Source organism: Melozone crissalis, unplaced genomic scaffold (genome assembly GCF_028551555.1).
Source record: "Melozone crissalis strain CALT ecotype California unplaced genomic scaffold, PUWL_Pcris_2 ptg000063l_1, whole genome shotgun sequence".
Classification (NCBI taxonomy): domain Eukaryota; kingdom Metazoa; phylum Chordata; class Aves; order Passeriformes; family Passerellidae; genus Melozone; species Melozone crissalis.
The window spans coordinates 7,798,079-7,825,689 of NW_026535841.1; the positions used below are offsets into that span (position 1 = coordinate 7,798,079).

General features: G+C 46.5%; 1 protein-coding gene across 1 annotated transcript in view; it reads left to right on the forward strand.

Moving 5' to 3' along the window:
• The first annotated feature begins 10,132 nt into the window (after positions 1 to 10,132).
• The window catches only part of SEPTIN5 (septin 5), a 42,105-nt gene continuing 24,626 nt past the window's right edge, over positions 10,133 to 27,611 (forward strand). Inside the window, exon 1 of the mRNA XM_054288982.1 lies at positions 10,133 to 10,157. The gene's annotated coding sequence lies outside the window, so the exon portion shown is untranslated. The remainder of the gene's footprint in view (positions 10,158 to 27,611) is intronic.

Sequence of the window (27,611 nt, forward strand, 5' to 3'; positions counted from 1 at the left end):
CTTGTGTCAGCTGCCAACATTCCAAGCCTAAAATAAGGAGATTTTTTTGTTGCCTTTATTTGAACCTTCAGTCTTCCTGTTTACATAAAAAAAAAAGAAAAAAATCATTAAGAAATAAACTTATTCCCTGGATTCTCAGTTAAGTTGATGGTTTTACTGGTATGGGCACTGATATCTCTGAGTGAAGTACTTAAGGGGAATTCAGTAATTCAGTCTCAGGTTTCTTACAGTCACAGTTTCAACTGTTGCAGATGGAGTAGTCTTCACATCATGTCTTCCAACTTCCATACTAAGATATGTTTTCTCAGAGCTGGAAATCTAAACACTGAGGATAATTCTGTGGCTGACCACATGGTGTACATGAAAGCAGTGTCTGACAGAAAGCTCTCATTGTCCAGCCAGGAGCTGGTCATTTTGCAGCCTGTTCAATAGTGTTATATACTATAGTCTGAATTGAAGGTTCAAAGTTTTCACTGTGACTTTCTGGTCATGTGGCCAAATTCTTACCACTTGTAGAAATGGTTATTTAGTGTAGGAAAGCTTTTTAGTGTAAATTATTGTTACTGGTTTTTGCTAAGGAGCTCAGTTCCTTGTAGGATTTAGAAATCGTGTTTAATCACACGGCACCTTCAAACTCATACTCCATAAGAAAAACACCCCATAAATCTACCCTTGTCCACAGCTGCTGTTGGCAGGGCAGAGGATGGCAAGGGGTACAAATATATTCAGGGTTCTTTGCTCAGCTCCTAGATGCTGCCTTTGCTGTGCAATCAGTATCTGAGGGCTGATGGGATGTAGTATTGCCATTAATGGTTAGCCAGAAATGATCCCCTGTGTTTCACAGCTTCTGGCAATACTGGAAATGGCCTTTATAAAAAGGAACTGGAGCATGGTTTGTCCCCGGCTGAATCTGCAGCCATGGCTACTTAAGTAAACAGAGTTCTGAGCATGCTCTTGTCTGTCCTAGGGAAATGTTCTCCTGTAGATACCTCACTCTGCTAATCTGGAGTGCAGCTTGCACCACTCTGTTTGTTAAGCAGACTTTGCAGATTTAACTGAGTGCTCCCATGATCTTGTTGTGATTTGAACTAAATCTTGAGGTGAAGTTAATTGGGCTGAAATACTTGAGTATGGATGATTCTGAGAAGGATTTGAATGAGATCCTCATACATGGAGGTCCTGCTGCTACTTTGAAATTTGCTAAGCTACATTTCTGCAGCTGCTGTGGAAATCATCGTTTGACAGATTGCTTTTAGGAAAGACTTTGGAACTTCTGGTTTTGTTACCCTTGAGAGAGAGAGTGATAGATTGATTTTTTTTTAGAGTAATTTTTTGGCCAGGGTGCAGTCAGCACTGGAGATGCAGTCCTCCTAAAGCAGGGTGTTGCTCTGTGATCCTGGCTGCAAGTGGAAGGGAATCCTCATCCAGAGCTTTGCCTTGGGGGAGTTTCTCTCATGCATGTGAACTGACTTTGCAACTTAGGAGGTGTGATAAGTTCAACCTCCACCATTCCCATCAGATTCATTTGTTGTTTTTTATTGAAATCACTATTTCTAGAGAAACCAGGAAACTTGTAATTAACACAGTGGTTAACAGAGCCAAACTGCCAACAAATTTAAATGTAGTTGGTATTAATCTTTTTGTTCTATCACAGTTTATCTTGAACATCTCTCAGGTTCTAGTTTTACAAGAACTTTAAAGGATCACCTGTCCTACTGAAAGCACAGTCTCTCTTCCCATTGCTCTTTTGCACCCTTACTTTGTGCTGGGAAAAATATGTGACTTTATAAACAGAGAGTTTATGTAAAAAGTAATATTTTCACTCTTTTTTTTTTGGATACATACCTAATTTTTGTGTTTTCCTCAAAAGTCTCTTAAAATACTTTCCCCTACATAAAGCAGAGTTTTCAGGTATTTTGGGAAAAGTGGGGTGTGGTGTGGTATGGTATGAGGACCTTCATAGGTAAGAGCTGGAGAATAAACAATAGGTAATGAAATGTGTTAATATCAAATATGTGAAATGCCCACTTCTGATTTCAGGTGTATTTTGGAGTGGGGAGGAGATTGCTGAACACTTTGGGGTTTTCTAGGAGGAGCATTGCATAATGATTAAAAAAGTGCTAAACCCAAATTGTTGCCAAAAAGACTGGGAAGTCTGTGTTACCAGAAAGTGCTATACAGATGGGGTGACTGGAAGATCTGGTTTGCCTGATCCCTTTTGAGTAGGGCCATCTTTAAAGGTTTTATGGAAAAAGCAAAGGGAGAATTCACTTCAAACAGTTTCCTTTACTTTCAAGGCTGGAATAAGAGAATAAAGGGAGTGACAAAGGCAAAAATTAGATGCAGGGAATACATTCAAAGTTTCCAAAGAGGCCAGACAGATTTCTTGCTGTGGAGAAGTAGAATCCTGAAAGGGAATGAAGATGAGTGGAGACTGGGTTAGAGGTAGGAAAGGAAGATGATTTTGGCACACTGGTCATTCCTGTTTCCAACTGCAGTTTCTGACAAAAGCCTGTGAGAATAGATTGTGGTGATGAAGATCTTTTGAGTGTAGCCCTGACAAAGGTGTGTGTTGACCTACGCTTTTGTCTCTTTCCTTTCAACATTTAATAACTTCTGTGTACAACTAGTGCAGGTGGAGCATTCAATGAAAGCACAGCTAGACACCAGAATATTCTTAGAATAAGCAGTAACAATTTTTTTACCCTGACTTTTGATATTTTCCCCTTGCTGATCTTTCTCAGATTTGTTTTTTCTCGCAAAACACAAGACACTGCTATAAAATGTAGGAGCTCATTGGTTCTTCTATTTGACAGTTCACATGAAGGATTGAAGAAAAAGATGGAAGGTGGAATAAGGTAGCAAAACCTAAAAGACATTTAGTTTTATTTGGGTGCTCAAATATGAAATGCTTTTGGAATATGCCTGCAGTAACTCCAATAGCATATTTGCAAGTTTCTGAACTTGTCCATCTCAGATGAGCAATTATTATGAAAAGCAGGAATAATTATACCAAGTGTAATGGTTATTGGTGGATGTTTCTTCCCTTTCCTCCTCTGCTTCTCAAAGTGTATCTCTTTGCAATCTGTTTTCCTCTTGTTATTCTTACAAATCTGATTTGTCTGTCTTCACTCAGTTTCCAGATCATACTGGGACAAATCAGTAACAGAAGCCAGGCTGTGGAATGCTAATACAGCCATCTGGAAATGTAGTTATAGTTAGGAAAATATGTTGAGACAAAAAAGAAACCCGAGCATCTTGCACTTAAGATATCTGTAGGATGTTGAAAATTCTATTAGTATAGCTTGTGATTTCCACAAGCATTTTAAAGCCTCCTGAGCACATTAACACTGTTCTGGTTCTTGATAGGAACAGTGCTAAAGACACCAAACAGCTCCTTCTTTCTCCCAATGAATTGACATCGTTTAACAGAAGAACACAAAGCACTGTCATAGCAACCAGCCTTCTAAAATGGTGCTGCTGAATGCTGAATTGATCTGATGAGAAATGTCATTTGAGGAAGTAGAGATGATGTTGTAGTTTTTTTGGCAGCTGAAATTGAGAGCCCAGAGAATGTGAAGCTTGGGCAAATTTGTAGTATTTGTAACACTGCCTGGCACTGCCAGTGGATGTTCCTCTGGCTAGAAACTAGAGCAGGAGAGTGCTGTCAGTGTCCAGCTCTCCTCAGCTCCTCTGACTGTGCAGAAGTCAGCAAGCCCAGCATTGATGGGCTGGCACAAGGTTTTTCACCTCTAGAGAACAGACTTCTGTTGGAAATTGTATGGTAACATGAGGAACCTGAAAATGTGTCAGTGCCACTTTTCCCTAAAGAAACAGAGGACCATTTCTGATAGTTTTGAAGCTTGGATACTTAAATGTGACTCTGTGGTTATCACCCCTACTGACATATTAAACTGATGAGCACTGGTAATCAGTTTAAAGGCCAATTTTGTAATTTACTGTTAACTTGGCTGATGATGTTTCCTGTGGGGAAGTCTGAGGTCTTGCTACAGAGTAGCAAAGGAAAGGGAACAAACTTGAAGCAGTGAAGTCAACAGAGGGTGACTGAAACACCAGAAAACCAAAATGTTTGGGGTGTGGTGACAAAATGAGTCAAAACCTACAGCGGAGCACTGGTGTCATCCAGTACTCCTCTGCCTTTATGGAAAGATGCCATTTCTCAAAGTTCTTGCTGATGATGGGACACTCAAAGGGCAGTAGTTATCATAAAATGGGTGATATTTGAAGAAAAACAATTGAAGTGAGTGAGAAAATATAGCTGCTTATCAAGCAAATTTCTCTCATTTGGAGTTCAGAAGTGAGCACAGAGGTGCCAAGTCACCCTATGTTGTAGTGGTGGTCTTGGAAGAGCTGAGGGGACAAACCCGTTTCCTTTAAAAGGTGTTCAAAATCTTCATAAACACAGACTCTGAGCTGTGTGACCACTGGATCAGGGTGCAGGTGTATGTAGTACTTGCTAGTTATGCTGCTTACTGAGAGAGTTTTGTTTTAATGTCCCACTGGAGAAATATTCTCTTTGTTCGATGGTGGTATGAACTCACGTTGCAGATGGAGGCATTTGTTAACTCTGGGTGTTGGTGAAATGAGCATGGGAGGCTGTAAGGTTAGTCTAGTAAAGCTGGAGGTCAAACTTGTCAAGAATAGTATCAACCTAATTGTATCATAAAATATTGCCTTACAAGGAGATGAGGAAGAAAGAGCAGTGAAATGAATCCATGTTAAAATTACAAGCATACTTTGCCAAAGTGTGTTCTAGGAGCTTGTAAAATGTAGGTATTGTGTAGCTAACGCTGCTAACATCAATGCACAGCTGTGCTTAGAACCCAAAGCTTTGTGTTTATTGGAAATTCCAGTCTTTTTGTGAGTCTGAAACATGAGTTACAGTTTCTTCTTGAGGTATCTTCTGCAACAGATTGGAGTTGGGAAGGCAGTGGCAAAAACCATGTTTCTCTTTCAAACCCAAAGTAGCAGTGTAGCACAACAGGTTGAGTTTGAATTTGAGTATTGAATTTGCTCAGTAATTTATGAACTCTGGCTTTAAAGCTTTATTGCTACCTTGCTTGTTTAGTTGTTATTAGAAGTTATGGGCTCCTTAAAATGAGAAGGAATTGTGTTTTGAACAGAACTCCCACAGTGGGAAGGGCAAAGAGCAAAGCACATGGCTCTGTATCCCCACTGTAGTCTGGATGGGTGTTACAGTGTATTTCACAAGTAAATTGGCAAAGAAACACAATAGGATATTTCTGTTTTCTCCATCCAGATGAGCACTTAGATTAATCTAACATCTTCTGTCAGGAATGAGTATATTTTTGGGACTGGAGAATTTGAGGTATATCCCCTGAGTTCCAAATCTGACACAACTTCTTAAGCAGGATCCAACTTTCAGAGAAAGCTGGGATTCACCTTTCTTTGTAGCAGCCTTTTTGATTGGCAAGTAACTGTAGAAATATCCAAAACTGATAGTTATTTTTGAAATTACAGACCAGTATCCCTTTATTTATTTTTTTTTTGGCCTCAGGGACACTGCTGTATGAATGCTTGAAAGAAATATCTGCTTTCCTGCTTTACCTTAGCAGTGTTGGTACCTGATGTTGAGCTTGCTGCCTGCCCTGTTTAGCTGGGTGGTTTGTTTCCCTCAGCAGCAATAATGCTTCAGAGAGCAGGCCAAGGTTGAAGTGCTGTCTGCAGGACTGTTGAGAGGAGCTGTGACGCTCTCCTTGTATTCTTGCAGGCTGGGTGCCTAAGAAGTTGTGTAGCTAAAAATAAGTTCTCATTTAGAAGCTCTTATTGGACATTTGTGGTAAATATTTGGGACCAAACTGCTCAGCTGATCTGGTTGCAATGTAGGTGCCTGTGCTGCAGGAACTGCAACTCCCCATTGCCTGGATTATGCTGCTTTGCTCAGAGGGGTCTGACAGCCCCCAGTGCTCTGACAGTGCTGAGAGTTTGTCCTTTCTAATGCTCTGTTTTCCACTTTTGTTCCCAGCAGCATACGGTTCTCTAAGTGGATGGGTGCTCTCTTTTCTTTGCCGTGGTAACGCTCAAATGCTAAAGCTGGATGCCACAGACCAAGACCTGCATTAAAACACAAAGTCTGAAGATTGTGTTGTAAACCTGCTTGTTTTATATAATCATTGTTATTCAACTTATAGTGTATCTTTTTTGATTCCTTTCATAACACTGTCTTCATACTTACCAATGTGGTTTTATTATCCTTCCTGTACCTTTTTATTCAGAAACTGCCAAGAGTACACTGTTTGGACTAGTCATTGTGGTGGGTTTAAAGAATTAATCATTTATCTGCTAGGTTGTTCTGAACAGTTTTGTGGTAATACTAAGACTTTGTGGCCTGTTTACGGTAACTGTACGTGTGTTTGCACAGTATTATAACTTTCACCTGCCATTTTAGGTTATTATGTATCGTATCGGTTTTTCAGAACTTCCTCTGTGCTTTTGTTGCTTTTGAAGCTTCATCTCTGGTGATTTGCATTTGTGTGATGTATGAGAAAATGTCAGAAACGCTGATGAGTCACCAGTGGTTGGAAAAAGCTGACTTTTCTAAACGCCGTGCCTTAACACACCTAAACACTCCACACACCAACACCTTGTGTGGATGCCTCTGAGGTTTGGCTTCAGGTCTCAAGAATTGATGGCAAAAATTTGTCACAGGCATTTCTATCTGTCAGCTGAGTGATGGCATGTCCTGATTTTTTTATATATACCATAGCACTACTTTGAAGTTTTGTAATAAATTGTATGAATGTGGAAAACGTTGATTTTCTTTTTGGGGTGGTTTTTCTTGTTTTATTTTGCCTTTTCAAGCTAATGTATGAAATGCTGTAATGGTGTTGTGCACAGTGCATATTCAAAGGTGTTGTGATGTTTACCCTGGGATATGAAGGTGTTTTCTAAAGTTTGTATACCTGCAAACTGCATTGATTTCATTTCAAAACAACTTTAAAAGTGTTTTACCTATAAGTTAGGTAGCAAAGCTTCACATCCATTTTTTTCCAAAGTTCATTAAGCACCTACTGATGTCTTGGGTGGATGAAAATCTTGGAAAATCTGATCACACACCTTACTTTATAAGTTCATGAATGTTGTTATTTCTTTTATGTCATTGCTGAGTTATAGCTCTATTCTGCATGCTTTTGTAGTCTTGTGTGTTTTATATATGCACAAGTGTAAATTACTTTCCAAATATGGGATTGAGACACTTTGTCTTCTGTACTAAATTGGGGTGTCTTTCATGTAATGATTACCCCTAATTTTGCTGTCTAGCAATGAGTGTTTAATCAGGATAGCATTCACAAATGATTGGCATTACTGGGATGCATATTTGGCTTGCTTGGAGTTGAACTGCATAAAATGGACATTACCTTGTTACTTCAGTGGCTGCTGTAACGAAGTTGAAAGAAGAAATGGACTGACAGATTTGCATTCACACAAATTTTCTACCATTTTAATGAAGATTTGAATTTAACCCTGTCTGTCCAGAGGGCCAAGGTGAGAGATTTAATGGCAAACTTTTTCTCATCATTTGTTTGCTGTTATTTGCACATTTCTTCTTTTTCTTCCAGGATTTTGCATCATATTTTGCAACCCTCTTAATTACGTGCTTTCTGTTTGTGCTTGTGAGAGTCAGGACAGCCACACCCCTCCTGAGAAACCCAGACTTCAGTTGGAGACCTTAGGTACAAGCTAGATTAGCTCTCTGAGCAAAGGTGGCCTGCAAGCTTTGCCTTTCAAAGCCACCTAGGACAATGGGGAAGTAGACTCTCAAGAGCATCTAGTCTTTAATTTTATTAAAAACAGAGGAGTTTTTTCTCTCTCTTTAAAGCAAGGCACCTAAAGTCACTGTCACAGGTCTTGTGTAGGAAGCCTCAGTGAAAAGGTTTTTACTTGGTGGTACTGGGTACTGATTGATAGTCTGTGCTTTCTTTGGGTTTGTGCATTCCAGATGGAGCATTTTGGCTCAAAGTTTGAGATCTATTTAAATAATTGTCCAAGAAGGGCTTGTAGAGCTGCTGATTCCATATGTGAGTATTTTCCTTTCAATGTAGTTTTATTTTTTTATGCTTTCTACCACTTCTTTGATCTTGACTGATGTTAGTTTTCAGTTACATTTGAACTTGGTTTTGTTAAAATACTTAACAGCTTACTGGGGGAATATACAGTTGTTAAGCCAAGTCTTTGTACTGTGGAGCTCTCTGGACAGAGGACACTGGCTAGAGCTTTCTGACTTTGCATTTCAGCTCCCATAGGTGTTGGCAGTCCCAGGGCCTTGCAGGACAAGTCCCTTGCTCTGAATTTCATCCTGGCCTTCTCCAGACCAACGTTTTCCAGCACTGAGACAAAGTGCCCACATTTAACTTTTTTAATGACTTCAGCAGGATCAAAGAGCATTTCACTGCAGTTCTTTCAGTCTTCATTAGTTTTAAAACACTGTGGCAGACTATAAAACAACTCATGAAAGGCTGATTGGCTCGTTGGTGCCTTTAATTGTGGTGCAGAGTCTCTGATGGTGTCAGGCTTTCTAGCATTTAAAAACAAGGAAATTTGCTGACAATTACCTGATTCATTTTTTTCTGATGCTTTGAATCAATGGCTAAAAGTGAGCTCAGGGTGAGCTAATGTGGTTTTAAAATGTATGTGCCTGGGATTGCCAGGCCTTGGAAGTGTCTCCTTGTTTTGTTATGAGAGATGTTTTGAATGAGAAGGTGGAAGAAATGCCAAGATAAATGCTGTGATGACTACAAGGATTTGAACAGTTGGTATTGTGGCATCAGTGTCACATTTGTTCCCAGGCAGGGCAGTGCCCTTCAGTTATGCAGCCATCACTCTGCCAAGCTTATCCTGTCCTGTATTCTGAAGAGTTTCAGGTCTGATCATTTGCCTGTCCTTGAAATGGTGAAGACATGACCCCTCCCTGCAGCCATGGAAGTCAGGGGAAGGATCTGGGTGTCCTTAGTCTTCACATCCCATTCTCCTTTCTTTTCTGCTGTTGAGTTTTCTTTGACTTGTTCTCATGTCATGTGCAACTGCTGCTTTTCATTTAAGTTCTCTCTTGCCTTGTCTTAAAGAGTTATGCTGACAGCTTTTACCTAAAATAACTTCTCATATAACCTCTTTAAAATTTTTAATGGAAACAGAGCACACATTCCTACTTCACACAGCATGGTTGCAGTATGATTCAGGACTTCCCACTGTATTTTGAGATGCTAAATCTGGAAACGCATTTCCTATTTACTCCATTTGTGTTTGGGTTTTGTATTTTTTTTTTACTGTATTCGTCCTTCTCGGTGCTATGTTTCTGTTTGAGAGCAGGGAGTGCTGCCTTTTATAGTGTTTAAACCTTCAGGGGTGTATAGGGCGGCTGCGGGGGTTATTCCAGCCCGTCAGCCGGGCCCGGGGCTGTGTTCGCCAGCCGCTGGCTCGGGGTGGGGCTGGAGGGGGGGATCGCTCCGGTGCTCGGCCGGCGGTCCCGCTGCCCTGGCCGGCTCCAGCAGCCCCCGGCCCGGCTGTCACCGGCGGTCCCGCTGCCCTGGCCGGCTCCGGCAGCCCCCGGCCCGGCTGTCACCGGCGGTCCCGCTGCCCTGGCCGGCTCCGGCAGCCCCCGGCCCGGCTGTCACCGGCGGTCCCGCTGCCCTGGCCGGCTCCGGCAGCCCCCGGCCCGGCTGTCACCGGCGGTCCCGCTGCCCTGGCCGGCTCCGGCAGCCCCCGGCCCGGCTGTCACCGGCGGTCCCGCTGCCCTGGCCGGCTCCGGCAGCCCCCGGCCCGGCTGTCGCCGGCGGGGGCGGGCCCGGGGCGGGCTCGGCTCCCGGGATTGGCGGCCCCGGGCGGCCCCGGCCCCTCGGCGGCGGCGCGGGGCGGCCCCGGCGCTCGCACTCGCTCAGTCCCCCAGCCAGGCTCGCACACACGGGCACGGCTGTCGCTCCGGGCAGGCACCATGAGCACGGCCATGCGGTACAAGAGCAAGCTGGTGAACCCAGGTGAGGCGGCGGGGACGCGCGGCCGCTCCGCCCCGCGGCCCGGCGCGTCCCCCTCGCCTCACTGTGTCTCCTTTTCTCTCCCCGCTGCCGGTTCCCCCCGCGGGCATCCCGCCCTGGCCGCGCCGCCCCGCAGAGGAGAAGCAGGTAGGTGAGCTCGGCTCTCCGCGGGGATGCGGCTGCTACCTGGGCATGGCGGCCGCTTGGCCGCATTCATCCGGGAAATAGGCGCTTTGCCTCCGCATCCCCCCGGGTTTTGGCTTGGCTTTCTTTTTTGTCGCTGCCTTTGGGTGTGTCGAGCGGGTTCGGATGGCGAAAGGCGGCGCGGGGCTGGCAGAGGCGTTTGGGTATTGGGAGCACGTCTCGCATCCCTCTCCCCTCCGCAGCACAGATGCGCAGACACAGCCCCGCTCCTGCCGCTCCTTGGTGCTGCAGCCGATCGGCACCTCGCAGGCGGCCAGGATTTGGGTGTTAGGAAACATCTGTTTTGCTTTGCAAAGCTAATAGCTATTTGGAGACATGCCTTTGAGTCCTGGAGAGAGAGGAGGGGTGATGCAATCAGATGACATCGACAGGTTTTTTTGTTGTCTATTTGGTATTTGGAAAGATTTAGGATGTTTGAAAAGAATAGGAATCTTCCTCTGCAGAGCTTGAATGCTTAGGTGAGGGGTTATCAGGGTCCTGTGTGTTCCTCAGCACCCATCATCATGGTATAGGGAAGTCTGCTGGAAAGGAAAGAGCCTTTCTGTCTCACAAGGGTGGGGATGGAGATGATGGTTAACACAGCAGAGCAGTGCATGAGAAGAATCTCACCCACTCCCAGCCTGGTTTACAGTTGCCTTTGAGTCCAGTCTTTCTCTGAGGCTCCAATTCTGTATGAAGCAAACACCTTGCCTGCTAAGACCCTAGTACTGCACCACCGTTTTGGGCCACAAAAAAAGCAAACTAGCTTTGTAGCAGCTTGGGTATTCACTTGGCCATGGCAAGAAATGGTGTTTCCCTATATAATGCAGACTTGGCACTGTGCATTTTGTGAGCTGCTAACTGCAGTGATGAGAAGAACAAAGTAAATCTAGGATTAATAGGATAATGGGATCACCAGAAGCATTTTTCCCAAGGTAGTTTAAATTTTGCTAGTATTTTGTAGTTATTTGTGAATATTGCAGTTAATTCTTGTTTTATTTCTGGATGAAAGCAATCCAGAATATGTTCTGACACCGTGGAATATCTAGTGTAAGCTGTGAAGTGGGGACAAGCTTTGTGACATCCCCCCCAAACCATGCTGTTCTACAGTTCATGTTTTTAAATGAAGAGGGAAGTGGGTTCTGTACAAGGCTCCTTTCTGTGCATTCCCTAGGGCAAGAAGCAAGGTAGAGATCAGAGGAGTCTGTTGTAAATATTATCATAACTCCTGAAGGCTCTTGTCACACTGCATAGGCAGAAGTGGGCTGGAGTCTGTACCCCAAAGAGCCCATGTGTGCAGGCCAGTGCAGTTCCAGCTGGGCAGAGGGGATCTTTCCTGCAGTATGGAGGAGGAGTGAGTGAATGTGTGTGAATGTGTGTGTGTGTGTGTAACCGCGTGTCTTACGCTCAGTGTAGAGTGGCTCCTGCATGACAGAGCACAGTTCATTATGGATTTGGGCCAGGCCTGTTACTTGTGGATGGAAAGGGGAAACCAAGCTGTGAACACAAAGCAATCTGTTAAAATTAGACTGAATACACAAAAGCATAAATGATTTTTATTTAGCATTTTTAAGAGCAGATTTTTCTGCCTTTTTTCCAATCTTCTTGCATCTGACAGCAGATAACAATTGAAAGGATTTACTAAAGCTATAGTTCTTGTCTGAATTGATTTTTAAAAAAATTATTATAAAAGCTGGTTTTTAATGAATATTTGGGAAATGAAGGGAGCTTCTTGGAGGGCAGTACATATATTTATACATATACAAATACATATACAAAGGCAGATTGTATATAAGTAGGGTTGCCTTTGGTAAAGTCTTAATAATATTCATGACTTACCGAGTCCATGGAATGGAACAATGTGCTGTCAGAGGACATGTGTTCATCCTCCCTCACAGCATGGTCAGGGCTGATGCATTGTCTGCGTTCAGGGTACTCTGATTTGCAGGGTACTCTGAGCTCCTAATTACTGCCATTCATCAGGAAAAAATAACGGGAGATTCTCCAGCTCTCTGATTTCCAAGGAATGACCTCTTAATTACTGAAGTCAGTGGAGGTTTCATCCTGGTCTCTGTGTGCAGAGCATCCACCCTTCCCAAGGGAAAGGTTGTGGTTTAAGAGCTTGGGCTGGTGTGGAGATCTATGGCAGGTTGCCTGGTGACACCAAGCTCCTCAGTTTTATTATACCTCAGTTCAGCACCTCTTGGAGAGGGGTGGTTTCTTTCCTAGCAATTTATTTACCACTGGATCACGAAGAGAGATTCTTATGGTGAAGCTGGGTAGGAAATGAAGAAATGACTAATGTCATATGTGCAGAGGAGTAGGCCCCATGTAGGGAAACCCAGCAATTTGTCAAGAGTTTGACAGAGCAAGTACAGCAGATGGGTGCTCTGCCAAAGCCAGAGGTGTTGCTGTGGGAGGAGTAAAGGTGAAACCTTGCAAGTACGTGGTTAAACTGGAGTTTCCTGGCACACTCGTGCAGAACATGCCTCCTAGCTCGTGTTGATGGCGTGTGTGTGTGTGTGTTTGGGGTGTTACCTTGCTGTGTCTCTGAAGCTGGCTCCTGCCCATTCAGGTTCATGTCTCTCATGTTCTTTGAAGTCATTGTTTTTTTTTTAAATCAGGAGGATGGGAACCTCTCCTTCCCAAGTTGATCTCTCCCCACCCCATCAACTTGCAAAGTTGTTTGGGTGTGGGAGCAGAGACTATCTGGTGGATCCAGTTCTTTCAGTGGGTTTGAAATTACAGGGCTGTGCCTTTTGCATTCAGTTTAATCTTTTTTTTCTACTTGAACTTATTTTTAAGTGGTCTGCTTGTCAGTAAAATATATATATGGGGGTCTGTGTATAGAGAAGATGCTGTGCAAAAAGTACTTTGATTGGAGGAGTGGTTTCAGTGCGAGTCATTGAAAACTGAATTCATTGCTCTTATGTTTCAGTTTTTGAGAATCTGGGGTTTATATGTTAAAAACTTACATTCAGACTCCTTTGGTTTTTTCTTATAAAAAATGGAGCAGAGATTTCTATCATTCCTGTAACAGCAGATATTGCAACAGCAGAGATGTCTTCTATCTAAAATAGTGACTGTGCCAACACAGAGCATCATTTTTAAGGTCAACTTTCAACCCCAGCCTTGCCTACCAGAGAACACTGGCTGGTGGAAATCCCCCAGTTCCCTGCTAATGTGTACTGAACTGCCTTCTCCTTTTCTCTGCTGAGCTTATGGAGAATGGGCTACAGGTAAGTGTATCTCTTGAAAGACTGCACTCTGCATAGAGCTGAGACACCTGGGGTAGTTGTAGATACTGCCCATCAACTGAGGACAACTCAGTGCAGGCAGCTGCTGGTGACCAAGAACAGATTAAGAGGAGGGAAAAGTGGTGATTCCTTATGCTTGCCTTGAGCTGGTTGAATATGACCTAATGTGACCTCAGTTTCTATGTAGATACCTATGTGGGAAAATTGATTAACTGAGTTTGGTGAAACATGTGATGAGAAGTATCATCAGAGTGGTAGGTTCCCTTGTACAGCAACTGTACAACAAAAACCATAAGCAGAGCTAAGTCTTTACAGAACTCCCCAAAGGCTCTGCTGGAGCAGCTTGGAGGACCTGTACCTGCACTGTTCTTTGTAGCATTTCCATCTTTCACCTAAATGTTTTTCTTACAATAACAGTTCTTGTCGTCTTGTGGCTAGAGGAGCGTTGTTGCTTGCGCAGAAAATATGGAATCTGGAAGGAGAACAGACTACCACTGACTCTTTAATTTTCTCAGAATTAAACCAATTATTTTATAATTGTGATTCTTTGAGTCATTGGGAGCAGCACTATGGATCTGTGTTCCTGCTCTGTGTCAGTTCAGGGTGGTTGTGGTGAGGTGGCCTTTTTTTTCCCCCTCAGAGAAAGCAAAATAATGTTTGCAGCTGTCTAATGGGATATTTCACCACAGCTGGATAGTCTCTCACTGTGTCATAGCTTGCCCTGGGTGAGGCTGTTTCTCTTTGACTCCCCACATTAATGTCTCTTCCAACTTCTGTGTTTTCCAACCCTGGTCATGCATCCTGGCTACCAAGATGCGCCTGCCAGAAAGGGAGTAGCAAATTAGTCACAGAATCTGGAGGTAAATACTGGAGACACACTTAAAGCAGCACATCCCTGCTTGTTTTTCTGATGTCCCAGTGTATCTTGGCCAGACGCAACATAGGAGTGGAAGCTTTTACTTCTCTGTGAAAAGCCTTGTGTGTTTCATTCATTATTTTTGGCCCATTTCAAAAGACAGTATTGGTGTCTTGCCCTCAGAGCTGGGCAGAGTCTCAGGGCTCAGAACAGTGCTGGGAGTGGGTGGGACTGCAGCAGGTCAGGAGGTTCAGCCCTGTCTGTCCTTCTGCTGTGCATCTGTCCAAACAGCCTGGCTGCAGGAGGCCCTGTGTCACAGATGGGCTGTGCTGGGCTGGGAAGGGAAGTTCATCCTGGGCACTTGGACTTTTTTTTTTCCCCATTCTTTGTCTGCTTGGCTACTTGGAAAAGGGCTGTAAAAAGAGGTGAGTGCATGGACTTTGTGGTGAAACAGAACCGCTGGAGAGCTGGGCACAGATTCTGTCTCCTGCTGCTGTCTCTCTTCAATTATTTATGCTCCAAATGGATGAAACAGTTGTGAGTGCAGGGCAGGGGAGAGGTTCAGCAAGTACCAATCTGCAGTTTATGGAAAGGAGAAGTAAATGCTTCCTGCACAGGACTTTTGTCACTTCAATTTCCCCACTCAGCTACTTGTGCTCAACTCCAAAATTCTGCTGCACTTGTGAAAGTTGTACAGGGCTGTTCCATTGCTCCAGGCACATTAACCAAATGTGTAAGTTCAACAGAGTTAGGGCTTGGTCCTTGCTGATATTGAGAGAGTAGGAACAACCTTCATTTAACCCCAAGAGATGCTGGTGACACTTGTTCAGCTGCTGGGTTCCAGACTGCTGAGGCTTTCAAATGCTTGCAATTGCAGAGGGGAAAATGTTGCTGCCATTTGAAAAGAGGAGAAGCACAGTCCCTGGATGCTTTTAGTCTCCAAAGTCAAGGAATCTCTTACAACCAGTTATGCTCTCAAAAAATGTTACTGGCTTCATAGTGATGCTGTTCTGCATTTGATGGTTCTAGCAGTGAATGTAAGGGGCTTGTGTTGTGACCTGGAAAAGTTGAGGAATGGCAAGTCAAGAGAGGGAAAGAACTGGTGGAGTTCAGTGTCTTCTAGAACCCATATTGCCCAGTTTCAGTCTAAGGTGCTGTTCATTAAATACCAGTGAAATGGACATCTTGGAAATGCAGAGGAGATTCCATCTCAGCCAGCTGGTTGGTTGCTGTGCCAGGCCAGGCTGGGTGCCTGCTGTGTATCTCAAGAGCTTTGCCAAATTAGTTTTAAATGTTCAGTCCAAGGGGTTTCTCCAGCTGTTTTGGGACACCCCACAGTGGTGGCTCCTGTAACCATGCTGCAGTTACTGCTTATGTGTGCTGGAACCAAGCCTGGGGAGCTCAGCTCCATCCTTAGTACTTCAGGTACTTCCTGTTGAGATATCTCTTGGCTAAGTTGAGAGGATTCCTCTCCCATTCCCATTTCTCTTCCAGTTCAAGTGGCCTCTGTGTTGCCTTTTTTCTTGGATAAGGGAGCATGAACTGGAGGGTGCCATTTTTGCTTACCTGTAGAGTTTTCTTTCCTGACCAACACTAAGTGTTTGTCCCCTTCTTGCCCAAGGCACAGACTTCCCTGTTACAGTGAAACCACACATGAAATGCTCTACTCATAAGAGAAATGTGGGGCACCTCTAATACTTGTGTGACTTTATATGTTTGTGAAGTGTATGCAAGTTCTTTCATAGCATACTGGAATAATTCCCATAAGGGCTGGATTTTGTGTGTGTGTGTGCATGTCTACAGTGTGGTTAGCCTTGAAGCACAGGAAAAAATGTTTGTCTGCTGTTACACATTCCTTTCTCCCAGAGATTTGTCCCTGGAGCTGTGAAGAGGTTTGCAGTCATCTTGTTCCCACAAAAGTGTTCAGGAGCTGGATTTGTGTGTGGTGGTGGGATCAGATGCCAGAACATATGCTCCTCATCAGTATGTATGTGTGCTGCTGTTCATCCATGACTTGGCTTTCCAGAAACACTGTTCAGCATGAACAGGGGAAGGCAGCACTGCACGCTGAGAGGGAAGATTGGGATGTACAGTGCTGACCATAGGGGCTGAGCTGCAGGAAGGGGAACAGATCTGCTGCTTCTGACTTAAGTGAGAGCTGTCTTTGTTTTAGGACTGAATAGGGTGATATTCTTCATTCCTTCTCTTTTGTATTTCCAGTGCATTGATTGAAATCTGTTATGAACTGCTAACATTCAGCTCTAGACTGCTCTCCCTTCCCTCAGTCCTCACTCCCTGCCTGCAAGGCTGGTACCCAGCAGCATCACAGCAGCCAAGTGCTGGGGGTGGCTGGAAGGCAGAGTGTGCTGAGAAGATGCAGGGACTGTTTTGCTAATGAGCAAAGCTTGGCTAAGTGTTGGCCAAGAGCTGAAGAGGAAGTGAAACCCTGCACAGGCATCTGCAAGGGTGTAACGCCAAAAGGGGGAGGAGAATTGTTTAGTTTCTGGCTTGAGTACAACTGTCCAGTCCTGAAATCAGAAGAAATAAGAGAAGTTGAGTTCTGGAAGAGGGGTGTAGCTGTGCTGGGCAGGACAGTGCAGGGATGCTCAGGATGGCAGAGACCTCTCTGGATGCAGCTGTGGAGCCCTTGGCCTGCCCCAGCCTGGTGCTGTGCCATGGTAGCCAGGGCTGAGGGAGGCTCAGGGTTAATGCTTGGAAATGTAACACTGGGGAATCTTGGGCTGTGGTTCATGCAAGCCTGGGGCTCTGTGGGGTGTGAGCCAGTGTGGCTGTAAGTCAGTCAGAGGTGGGAAGCCCTTACCAGAGTTAACTCCCGTTGTTCACTCGGCTCTTCAGTCCGGGCTGTTTCTGTGCTGATGGCAGAGCAGCCGAGCTCGCCCTGCCCTGACTCCTGCTGGGGAGGGAGGGGCAGCCGCTGCCTGGCCCTGCCTGTGCTGTGAGAGCCCTCGGTGCCAAGGAGAGGAGACCTGAGCTTTGTGAGGCTCAGCCCTTTGCTCTTCCGGGGATCTTGGGGAGTGCCCTGTTTGTCTTGCAGCTCGTTATCCAACGTGTCCGGGTGTGTATGGGGCTGGGATGGCCCATCTCTGCCTGACCCCACCCGAGGCACTTGGTGCCATTCTCTCAGAATGACTCCTGGCAGGGAAACTGGAGCTGAGAGTGCAGGCTGAGCAAATAAACCCCGGGATCATGAGTGCTAGCTCCTGGAGAGCGGCCATGAGGAGAGAGCCCGTCCCACTGACCTCTGGACGTGCTCAGTGCAGAAGCAGGGAGGGGAAAGAGATCCACTCAGCTTGTGGGAAAAGAGGCTCCAAGGGTTTAACATCTTCCCTCTGCTTTCTGTGAGGCAAAGCCCGTGGCAGTGCAGATGTGGCTCCAGTGATTACGTTTCATTTTTTCTTGCAGACCTCTCGTGCATGAAGCTGTGTGAACACACATGAGAGCACAAGCCAGGCCTTTTACTTGCTATAGTTTGTATTGCAATTATTTTTAAGGTTACTTCCCAGGCAAGTCACTTTGCTTTCAGCTTTTTGTAATGTCTCCTCACTGTTTCCTCAGCGTGGGAACTATTTTAATCCTTCCTGACGCACTGAGCTCATTCTCACTGTGATACGTACACATAAGTAGTCTCTTTAGATCCTGCAGTCTTACATCCACTTTTATTTTCAAATAAATTACATACTACATTAATTATATATTCAGGTGAAATTGAGTCACAAAGGCATCTGCCTGCCCTATGCACGGTCCCCTTGGCTGTGCCTTCTCTTTGTTTTGAAGCTCTCCTGAGTCTCTGCCAGTGATATGAAGTCCTGGAAATGCCCATCTGGACCAACAGTAATTTCCCTCTGCTCAAGGCCTGCTGTAAAAAATGTCAGGGAGATTTATGGCTTTTAAGATTCTATAGATTCTCAGGGGTTCCTGCTGCTTAGGGAGTTTGGTGCCAGCTGGGATCAGACAGTAATGGAAGGAACATCAGAGCCTTCAGAAGCTGATATTTGCCCTGTTTTGTAGGCAGTGGGCTGAATCAAGGCAGCAGGAGTTCATTCAAGAGATGCAGCTGGTCTGCAGCAAAGCCTTGCCATGATTGCACAGGGCCAAGATGAGCAGGAATGTGTCATTGGGACAGTGACAGACGCTGTCAGGGATGATCTCTTGTCTCCTGGCCATTGTCCTTGCAGTCCTGACTCTCAGAGATGGTTTCTGTGATGCAGCTGGAACAGTGCACTGGAGCTGTAGCAAGCAGAAGAGAAACTGCTTGTGTCCCATCCCAAGGTTTATACCTGGGCTATTCAGCTGTTTTAAAGAGCTCCCCTCCCCTTGAAAGGCGGCCTTGGCAGCACACGTATTTATGAGGGAAGTGGGTATTGGGGAGGACAGTAATTTAGCAGAAGTCTGTACTTTTACTGAGCAGTTAATCCAGGCACATGCTTGGGGAGCACTCCAGGGTCACTGAGCAGCTGGGACCCTCTGGATCAGCCCTGGTTTGCCAACAGCCCGGGGGCTGACACTTCAGAGGCTCAGGGCAGGCCCAGGGAGGTCAGTGAGTTAGAGGCCTGTTTGCTGCACACCCCCCATCAGTGCCACATGGACCCTGATCACCATCACTGTGCAGCAGGAGTGTGTCCTCCTGTTACCTGGATAAGCCTTATCTGCCCTGCCCCACCCTGCTTGGCTCACACCAGGTTCACAGCACTGGATCTCAGAGCAATTTGAGTAAACCAGAAGCAACTGGATGGAGCCCAGTGTTCCTGTTCCTCAGTGCTGGCTCTGTTCAGCTGGCAGTCCCCAAATGCACTTGCATGATGGCATTATTTGCACCATCTCTCATTAATGTCAGTGAAAGCCTTTCTGTTTGAAGTGCTGGGGCTGCTCCTCAGCAGCTGCTCACACGTTCCAGCCAGTGCCAGGCGTTTTGCTGCCTCCTTTGAATGCCCAGTGTCCTCTGAACATCTCCCTGCTCCTCCCTGGTGGCACTGTCATGGGCAGGTGTCAGGCAATAGCAGAATTGTTCTCTTGGTAAACAAGTGATGGTGTAATCGGAGCTGCCCCTCATGTGGCAGCAGTGCAGTGTGTGCATGGGGTTGCTAATGAGGGATGTCATGGGGCTTGTTAGTTTGAAGGCTTAATGAGCCATCTTCTGTTTCCCTGCAAAGTGTGTGGATGCTCCTTCCCATCAGCTGCTCCTGTGCTGCATCTCACACTTGGGTGTGTTTGGTACTTAAATGTGTCCCTGCAAGTTAGAGCTCACAGCACATATTGGGCATTGTGGAGGACTCAGATCCCATTAATCATGACGTTAATGGCAGTGGACATCCAGGAAATGTCTGGATGAGACCACTGCTCTCCTTTCCTCAGATACCCTGTGTGTGCTCGAGGGCTGAGCTTCCTTGTGGCTCCAGTGAATCCATGTGTGCTGGGTACCTAGAGTTTTCCCTTAGCTGATTAGGGATTTTCCTTCATGAGAAATAACTATTTTTCTTCATTATTTTTCAAAAAATAAAATAATTAGGGTATCCACCCACCTCTTGGCTGGCATCCTGCAGTAATAGGCCAGCATGTGTTTTCCTCAGAAGAGGAAGCAGGTCTTGCTTTGTATTTTCAAGGCAATGGTTTATAAATGAGCCTGGAAAGCCTGCATGGGGCAGTGGGATGAGAACCCACACAGAGAATAAATCTGAGAAAATAAATCCCAGAAAATGCATCCCAAGAGATCATTATTTGGCCTGGCAAGTCAGAGCCCAGGCTAGAAGCCCAAGAGAACCCCTCCCCACTTTGCATGTGATGGTGGTTCCAGACTTTGCTTGAAGATAGTTATCCTTGGATTCCTGAAACCCATAAAGGTTTGACTTCACGCTGTGCTGCACGTCCTAAGAGCCATTCGTGGGTGTCTAATTTGATTTTGCACCCAGTTCTCGTTAAAGGGCTGCGAGTGACAAATTACTCTTGGCCTGTTGTGGCTGTCACTTGAGCTGACATTGCAGGGGGTGCTGGCTCTCTGCTAACCCATGGACTGAGCAGAGCATTCCCCACCCTGCCTCGCTGCTCTGCCTTACCTACACGGCTGTTTCCATTTCCTTTGGGTTGCCTTGTAGGAAAACACAGCCCAGCAAATGCAATTTTTTCCACTCCATTGCTTCCAAGTTCTTTCTAACACTGTGTGTTGCTGCCCCTTGTGTGTCCAACAGCCACAGCTTTTACAGTCAAATGACTTTCTGTCTTCTCTAATATCTTTTTAATCTGGTTTCATTCTGACTTCTAGAAATCCAGTGTAATCATCTCAAAGGTGACATCTTCATGAACTCTGCTATTCCAACGTCTTCTATGTTAGCATCTCCCATCTTACATCTCATGTACTTCACCATTTTTGTTATTTTCAGATGAGCCCAGAAAGAGATTCATGAAATCAGCAATTCTACAGAAAAATTCTCAGGAGGGAGGATTCCACCATTATGTGTTCCTTACAATCAGGACTCTATTATTGAGCTGCTGATAATGGTTTTTCTACAGGGCAAGTAGAGAGTACATTGATGACTCTGACTGGATACAGTGGAAATCAAGACTGAAATAGCAGCAAAGACCAGTGTCACAGGGATATTATCAGCAAAGAACAGATGTTATGGAGAACTCTGTTTGTTCAGTGGTTGGGCTGTGGTCCTGATGCAAGGACAGTAGTTATTCAGCATGGGACACTAACCTTTTGTGATTGCTTTCTCTCTCAGTTTTTAAGGGAATAAATTGTTATCTTAAGGTCAAAAGGATTTTAGGTGGTGTAGAGAATGCACTTTGAATGTCTGTCTTTTAATAATCCTCTGCAAGATGTGTGACTTTAATGTCTGTCTTCTGCAGTCCAGCTGGGTGATAAGGTTTGTTCCTAAGGCTGTAATTTTTTGTGAGGAGAGGGGCAAAATGGCAGTCTTGAATTCAGCAGAAAATACCATCCCTGAGACCTTGTCAGGACAGTACTCATATTCCACATCTGTCCTGGTCAAATTGGGTTGCCTGGTCTGGCTGCAGTATTTTATACTGAATTATCAGTGGTGAGATTTGCCAAAATTGCAGTTAGGTTGTAAACCCAGTGCCTTTTTTGGTAAGATCACAGAAGCTCTGATCTTCTTGTTCCAGTATGAAGCTCAATGGGGCCTTGTGGCAAGAAGGCAGTGAGTGTATAGCAATGGTGTCTGTGGAGTCTCTCCTGAGCCACAGCCTTGCAGTTTCCCACTGTGCCAGTCCAGGAATGTGAGCTGTTCCTGCCACAAATGAAGTGATCCTGCTTGCAGTGCCTCTGAAATTGTTGGCACGTTCTGGATTAACCAAGGAGCTGACACATTCCTCTGGTTTGGGTCGGTGGTGTGGAGATGAAAGGCAATGGGCTGAAACATGAGCATTCCCACAAAGGCCATTGTACAATGCAGTTGTTTAAAAGGCAAATCTTTTAGGCAATTTGCAATAATAGGAACCAAGGGACAGCCTTCTTTTAACACAGATGAAAGTGCCTAACTCCTTTGAAACTGAGGAGCTAGATACCTCCTGGATTTTTATAAATTTGGCTCTGGTGAGCAGCCTTGCCACTGCTGTTCCCCCTCCATCCCTCTCTGATCTAAGCTGCTGTGTAGCAAGAGCTCTCACCATCTCCCATGAGGAGGCTGCTGCTGCCTCGGCATTTACACACCTGGTGCCAGGCTTACAGCTGCCTTTCAAGTGCTGTGGTCCATGGATTAGGTCCAGGAAAGGGCTTGCTGAAGGAAAATACTGCAAGAGGTATGTTCCAGGCTGCTCTGAATGGCCCTTTCATCTTTGCCTCAAAAAAATCAGTGAGAGTTGTAGCTCTGTGAAAGGGTCGTGGCTGTGCTCAGGACTGACAGACCCATTTAACATTTTGGTTTCTGTATTGGAACTGAAACTTTTACAATGCTGCTTCTATTTTAGGGATCTGTTCAGCAGAGATGTTCCATTGCAGATTAATCTCTTAAGCTCATCCCACCTTCTTTTGAAAGTTGTCCTCTTTATTTTCCTTCAGACTTCTCCTTAAACCCCTCCTGTGTCTCCCTGGTAGGAACTGGCTCGTGGACAGTCACTGTTTGTCTCAGTGGCTGTGCTGCTTCCTGACTGCTCTGTGTGCCTGGCACTTGTTTTGTGTGCTGAGCATGGGCCCTGTGTGGCTGGGATGGCCCCTGTGCTCCAGCTCTGCACCCTGACAGGGATGTGCTCCCTGGGAGTGTGGAGCTGGCTGCACTCTACTGCCTGGATGACAAATCCAGAGCTGAGGAGCCAGGCACTGCACTGCCCTGAGGCCTTGTTCTCCCATGTGCTTGTCTCTGCTTTACCCAGACTCCTCACAGCAGGGAAAACTCACATAAGCTTTGCTCTTGCAGATCTTTTCTTATCTTTTGCAGTGTTGGTATCTTTGCAGGCGACAGGAACATGGTTTGGAGCTCTCCAGGGTGTCTGGGTGCAGGGTGAAGAGCATGACTCTTCTTTAGTGCTCACCAGCACTGGATCCTTAAGGGCTCAGCAGACAGCAGGGCAAGTGTGGGTGTTTGTAGTGAAATTCTCTATGCTCAGAGGTGATGGAACTAAACCCAGGATATAACAGCTCTGTCTAGAGGCATTTCTGTCTGGAGGCTATGATTTTTAGGGAGACACAGCATACTTTGATGAAGGAGTGGCTCTGCTCCCCTGTGAGTCAATCACACCACAACTAAAACAAAGATTCCCAGAGGCACTTGAACCTCAGGATTCCCCTTAACCCAAATGTTCAACTTCAGACCTGTTCCTTCCATGTCATGGTTGGTGTTTCTCAGGGTGTGAAGCACTCCCTGCTCCACTCATTGCTGTTAGAGCTCTCCCACTGGGAACTCACAGGCACTGCTGTGTGGAAGCTCTGTGGTTCCTCACCTCCCCACCAAGGTAGCCTGTCTGTTGGACAGTCACTTCCCTGTGTTGATGGCTTCTGCTGGCACATCTTACTGAGTTACAGGTGGGAAGCCAGAACTGGCAGAAAGAAGCTGGTGGGAATGCAGCCAGGTGGGAACAGCCTGCTGCTTCCTCTGCTGAGACCTCTTTGTCCTGCAGTGTATTTATTCCTAGTCTCTGCTGAAGAGGACCTACCTGAACAGCCCAGGGGTTGAGAGAGATTTCCTTCTCAGATGTCCACTGCTTCTAGGAGGTCTGAAGCCCACAAGGAAAAAAGGTCTCACTTTGATTGCACTTTTGGCTGGTTGTTTGCCTGTGGAAAGAGGCTGAGGAAGCAAGTGCTCTCTGGGAGATGCAGTCATGCTGTACTTCTCCTGCTGTTCAGCCCCAAGGTTGTTGTGTGATCCAGAGAAACCATCACAGGATTGGCAGCACACACAACCCATCTCCCATCTGCTTGAAGGAAGTCTAAAATGCTGCAGCATGTGATGGATAGCTGCACTCGAGCATGCTCTGCCCCTTGTTCCTCTACCCACTGCATTTCAATAGCTCTTCCCACCCTGTGGGGTTGCGTCACCAGTGAGGCCAAGGCCATGTGCGTGTGTGAGCTGCATTGGATTCCAAACAGGGTATGGATCACAGCAGCTGTATTTGATGACAAAATGGCCCCATCCAATGGCTGCCATTGCAGTGAGACTGGGAGTTCTGGAAGAGACCCACAAAATCTGGCTGCCTTCCTGTGGTGAGCAAAGTGTGGGGTGAGAGCAAAAACCCATAACTGTGTGCATGACAGTGATGTGTGGTGGCTGCTACTGCCTGAGGCACTGCTGGGTGCTGCAGTCAGGTTAGAGCTTCCAGCAGTGACACACTGATTCATCTGTGGTCAATGTGTTTTCAAAAGAATGCCACTGAACTGTCAGTCTGCTTTCTCCTGGCCAAGTGTCACCACTGCAGGGCTCTTTTCCTTACGACTCCCCCATGCTGGTGACCTTAATTTTCATTTTCCTTTCTCAGTCTGCTTCCTCAGGCATTTGTGCTGTCTGATCCAGGTGGGAGAATCCTGCTCCCACCTTGGCCAGTGTGGCCACTTGTACAGTGGAGAATGGGGCTGTGCTGGAGAACCCACAGGGTTGTGGGGCTGGTGCTCAGTGCTGCATTGCCAGTACAAACCATTTCCAGCCCTGTGTGTGGGGAGATGGAGTTGGGCTGCTGCAGTTGGAGCTGGCACAAGGCAGAGCAGTGTGGCTGGGCTCATCTGACAACACCAAGCTGTGGCTCTTCCCCACTGCTCTGCTTGGGTTTGGATTTGGGGATTTGGGGGTTGAGTGTAGTCCTGTGCAGCTTGTGCCATGCCCTGCTGTTAATTCAAAGCAGCTTCTGCCAGATTTGTTCTTGCAGGGGAAGGAGGGAGGGTGGAGGGTTCGGATGGCAGTCGACTGGGAGGCAGAGATAAATTAAGTGTTGAGCTCTTAATGGGGAACATGCTCCATTGGTTTGGGTTTCCCTCCCCACCCATCCCACTCTTTTAAATCTGTGGCACAGTCCTGGGAGCAGTTTGAGAACGGAAGTGATTTCAGACTGGAGGTGACCTCATCTGTCTCCAGCTCTGAGGTGGAGCAGTGTTTGGAGGCCCAGCCAGAGCTTATGGTTTGAAAGATGCAGGCAAGGGGCTGAGGCTCCAGGAGAACCCTGTGACTCCAGCCCAGTGCTGTACAGCTGTGTGAGGGGGTGGTAACTGTGATGGCTGTGGGGATTTTTATCTTTCTGTTCTCATCTTTCTCCATGCTAGAGTGGGGGAAGTAGGAAGGAGAAGCAGAATCTGAAAAACACAGCTGGACATGTCACATATCAGAGCAGTTAGTTCCTGGTGAGTCCAGCCCTGTCCTGCAGGGTGCTGAGCTGGGCCCAGCTGGAAAACTCACTAAGTGTAGCCATGTGCTGTGGGGAAAGGTGCTGAAGGTGCATGGATGGAAGAGCCCCTGCTGGGTTCTTTGAATTTGAGGACCCTGTGGATCAGCAGAAAAAGAGATGAGAGCCCTCCTGGAGGTTTTGCTTTTTAGGACCCAAGATGTCAGTGAGAAATCTGGGAGATTTGAGGATCTGGAGCATGGGGTGGGAGCCAGCTGGGGTGTCAGCTGCTGGTCCAGATAGTGATGAGGAGCACATGAGAGCATAGATGCTACTTGCAGAAACTACCAGATAATTCTTCCTGACATGGAAAAAGGCCCTTTCTACTGACTTGGTGTCTGCTATTTTGAGGTGGCCAAGATTTTCTGTTGCACAGCTGGAGCCTGGAGTCCTTGGACTCTGCTGGAGTCCCCCAAACCCAGCTCTATCCTGGATGCTGGCCTGCCAGGTGCAGCTCTGGACTTCATAAATGTCCATGTTTTTCAGTAAGGACAGCTTCCAAGTGCTGTCTCACAAGCTGTGTGGGGGTGTCCAGCCACTTCCCCTTGAGCTCAGTTGTCTTCTGGCTCCAGCTCAAGCTGAACAGAAGCTGGGCTGTAGTAGGCTATGGCTGGGAAAATAAAAGCAGTCTTTTCTCATGTCTCTGTGGCTGTGTGGTTGCAGAAACTCCCTGTAGCTGGGTAGGCAGTATTGGAAGGAAATAAATTGACTGGAAGAATTTGCTTTTCTCTTGGCCTTGTCCCAGGTGGCATCAAGACTCTTGCTTGGAGAAAAATTCCCCTCCCACCACTGCTAAACAGGGAGAGTTTAACCATTCACGGGATCTAGCAAGATACTTTCTCCAGCCTTCGTGCCCCTCTTCCCTGTTGCACTGGGAGCAGGGACTGAAAATGAATCCTGTTGTGACCATGTCACAGTGGGGACAAGAGTTTGCAGACATTCCTCCTTCCTGCCCCAGCATTGTCTCCATGCCTGTATGTGATGAAACAGTCCCAAAGTGCATAGACAAACAGGATTTTGTGTTAAAAATGCCCCTTTTTTCTTCTCTGCTCAGCATCCCACAGCTGTGCCCATGACACCAAAGGTGACTGGTGCTGGCTGGGTTACAGAGGAGCTCTGCCATGTCTTTGAGGAGGAGTTTGGGTCAAGGAGCCCCAGGAGAGGTTTGTGCTGCTGTCAGTGGTGACACAGTGCCAGTGCTGCCTGCAGGGCTCAGGACCTTGGCAGCCCCCTGCATCTGCAGCCTCTGTGTGTGAGCCCCAGCAGCATCTCAGAAAGGGACCATTATCCCCAAGCCTTGCCTGCTGCTGAAGTCAGGAGGGCACAATAAAGATGTGTCCTGGCAGCAGCCTGGAGCAGGCTCGTGTGCCAGGAACAGAAGAGGTTTTGTACCAGGCACTGCTCTGCTGGGAGGTTTGTCAGCTCTGGAGCTGGGATGGTAACTCAGGGCTCTGTGCCCAGCCCTGCTGTGCTGCTCAGGGCCTCCCCTGATGCAGGGCAGGGTCATTGGCTCTTCCTTCAGTGGGGGAGGTCTTGGCAGCAGATCCTGCTTGCCTGAGCACAGCTTAGCCCGGTGGGCTGGGACAGGGGCAGGGCTCCCCTGGGCTCTCAGCTTCAGCAGCCCTGTGCTCTGTGGCCTGGAGCTGTCTGTGCTCCCTGCCATGTATCAAATCCCCAAGAGCAGCCTCAGGGTGACTGGGACAGGGCTGTAATGGACCAGGATGGCAATGTCACTCTATCTGGAGCTGTGAGGAGAAATGTCTCCTGGGAAGATTTCAGCAGAGCAGGGCTGAGTGGCACAGATTGACAATATGTGACAGCAAAGCTAAGGCAGATTGGAGAAGCAAGGGAAGCTCCTGTGCTCGGGCTGTTAGACCAGACACATGAGTTACAGGAGGATACACTTTAGAGAATGCTCTTTTCCAGCTATTGGGAATGGACCTGAGGTTTGGCTGCTCTCCCCCCTCTGTCTGCAGCATCAGTGCCATTGTTGTGGGACTGAGCACAGTGGTGGCTGCCAGGTGATCCAGAACTGCCCTCTGCAGAGGGGCATGGCTGGAGCTGAGATAAAACCACAACGGGGCAGAGAAGTTGGTGATGGGACTGGGGCAGTGAGACAAGATCATGTTGGGAAGGATCCCTCTATGAAGCTGTGTAGGATGTTTCAGGATTTTGGTTTTGTGGCAGTTTTGTCCAGGAAGTTGCTGCTACTGCAATATCCCAGGGTGTTGCTGTGTTTTGTTCATGCTATGTCCTGATATTCCATCCTTTCTCACCTAAAAGCAATGTTCTCCAGGAACACTCAGTTCTGCTCTCTCCAGTCAAGACTAGAAAGATTTTATTGTGAAGGAAAGGAGAATTTAAGATATGTTCTGCTGCTCTCTGCTGTTTTTGTGAGTCCACCACAGGTACCAGATCTTCCAAATGGAAGGAATCTCTGAAGGGAATTGCAGGGCCCATGGGCAG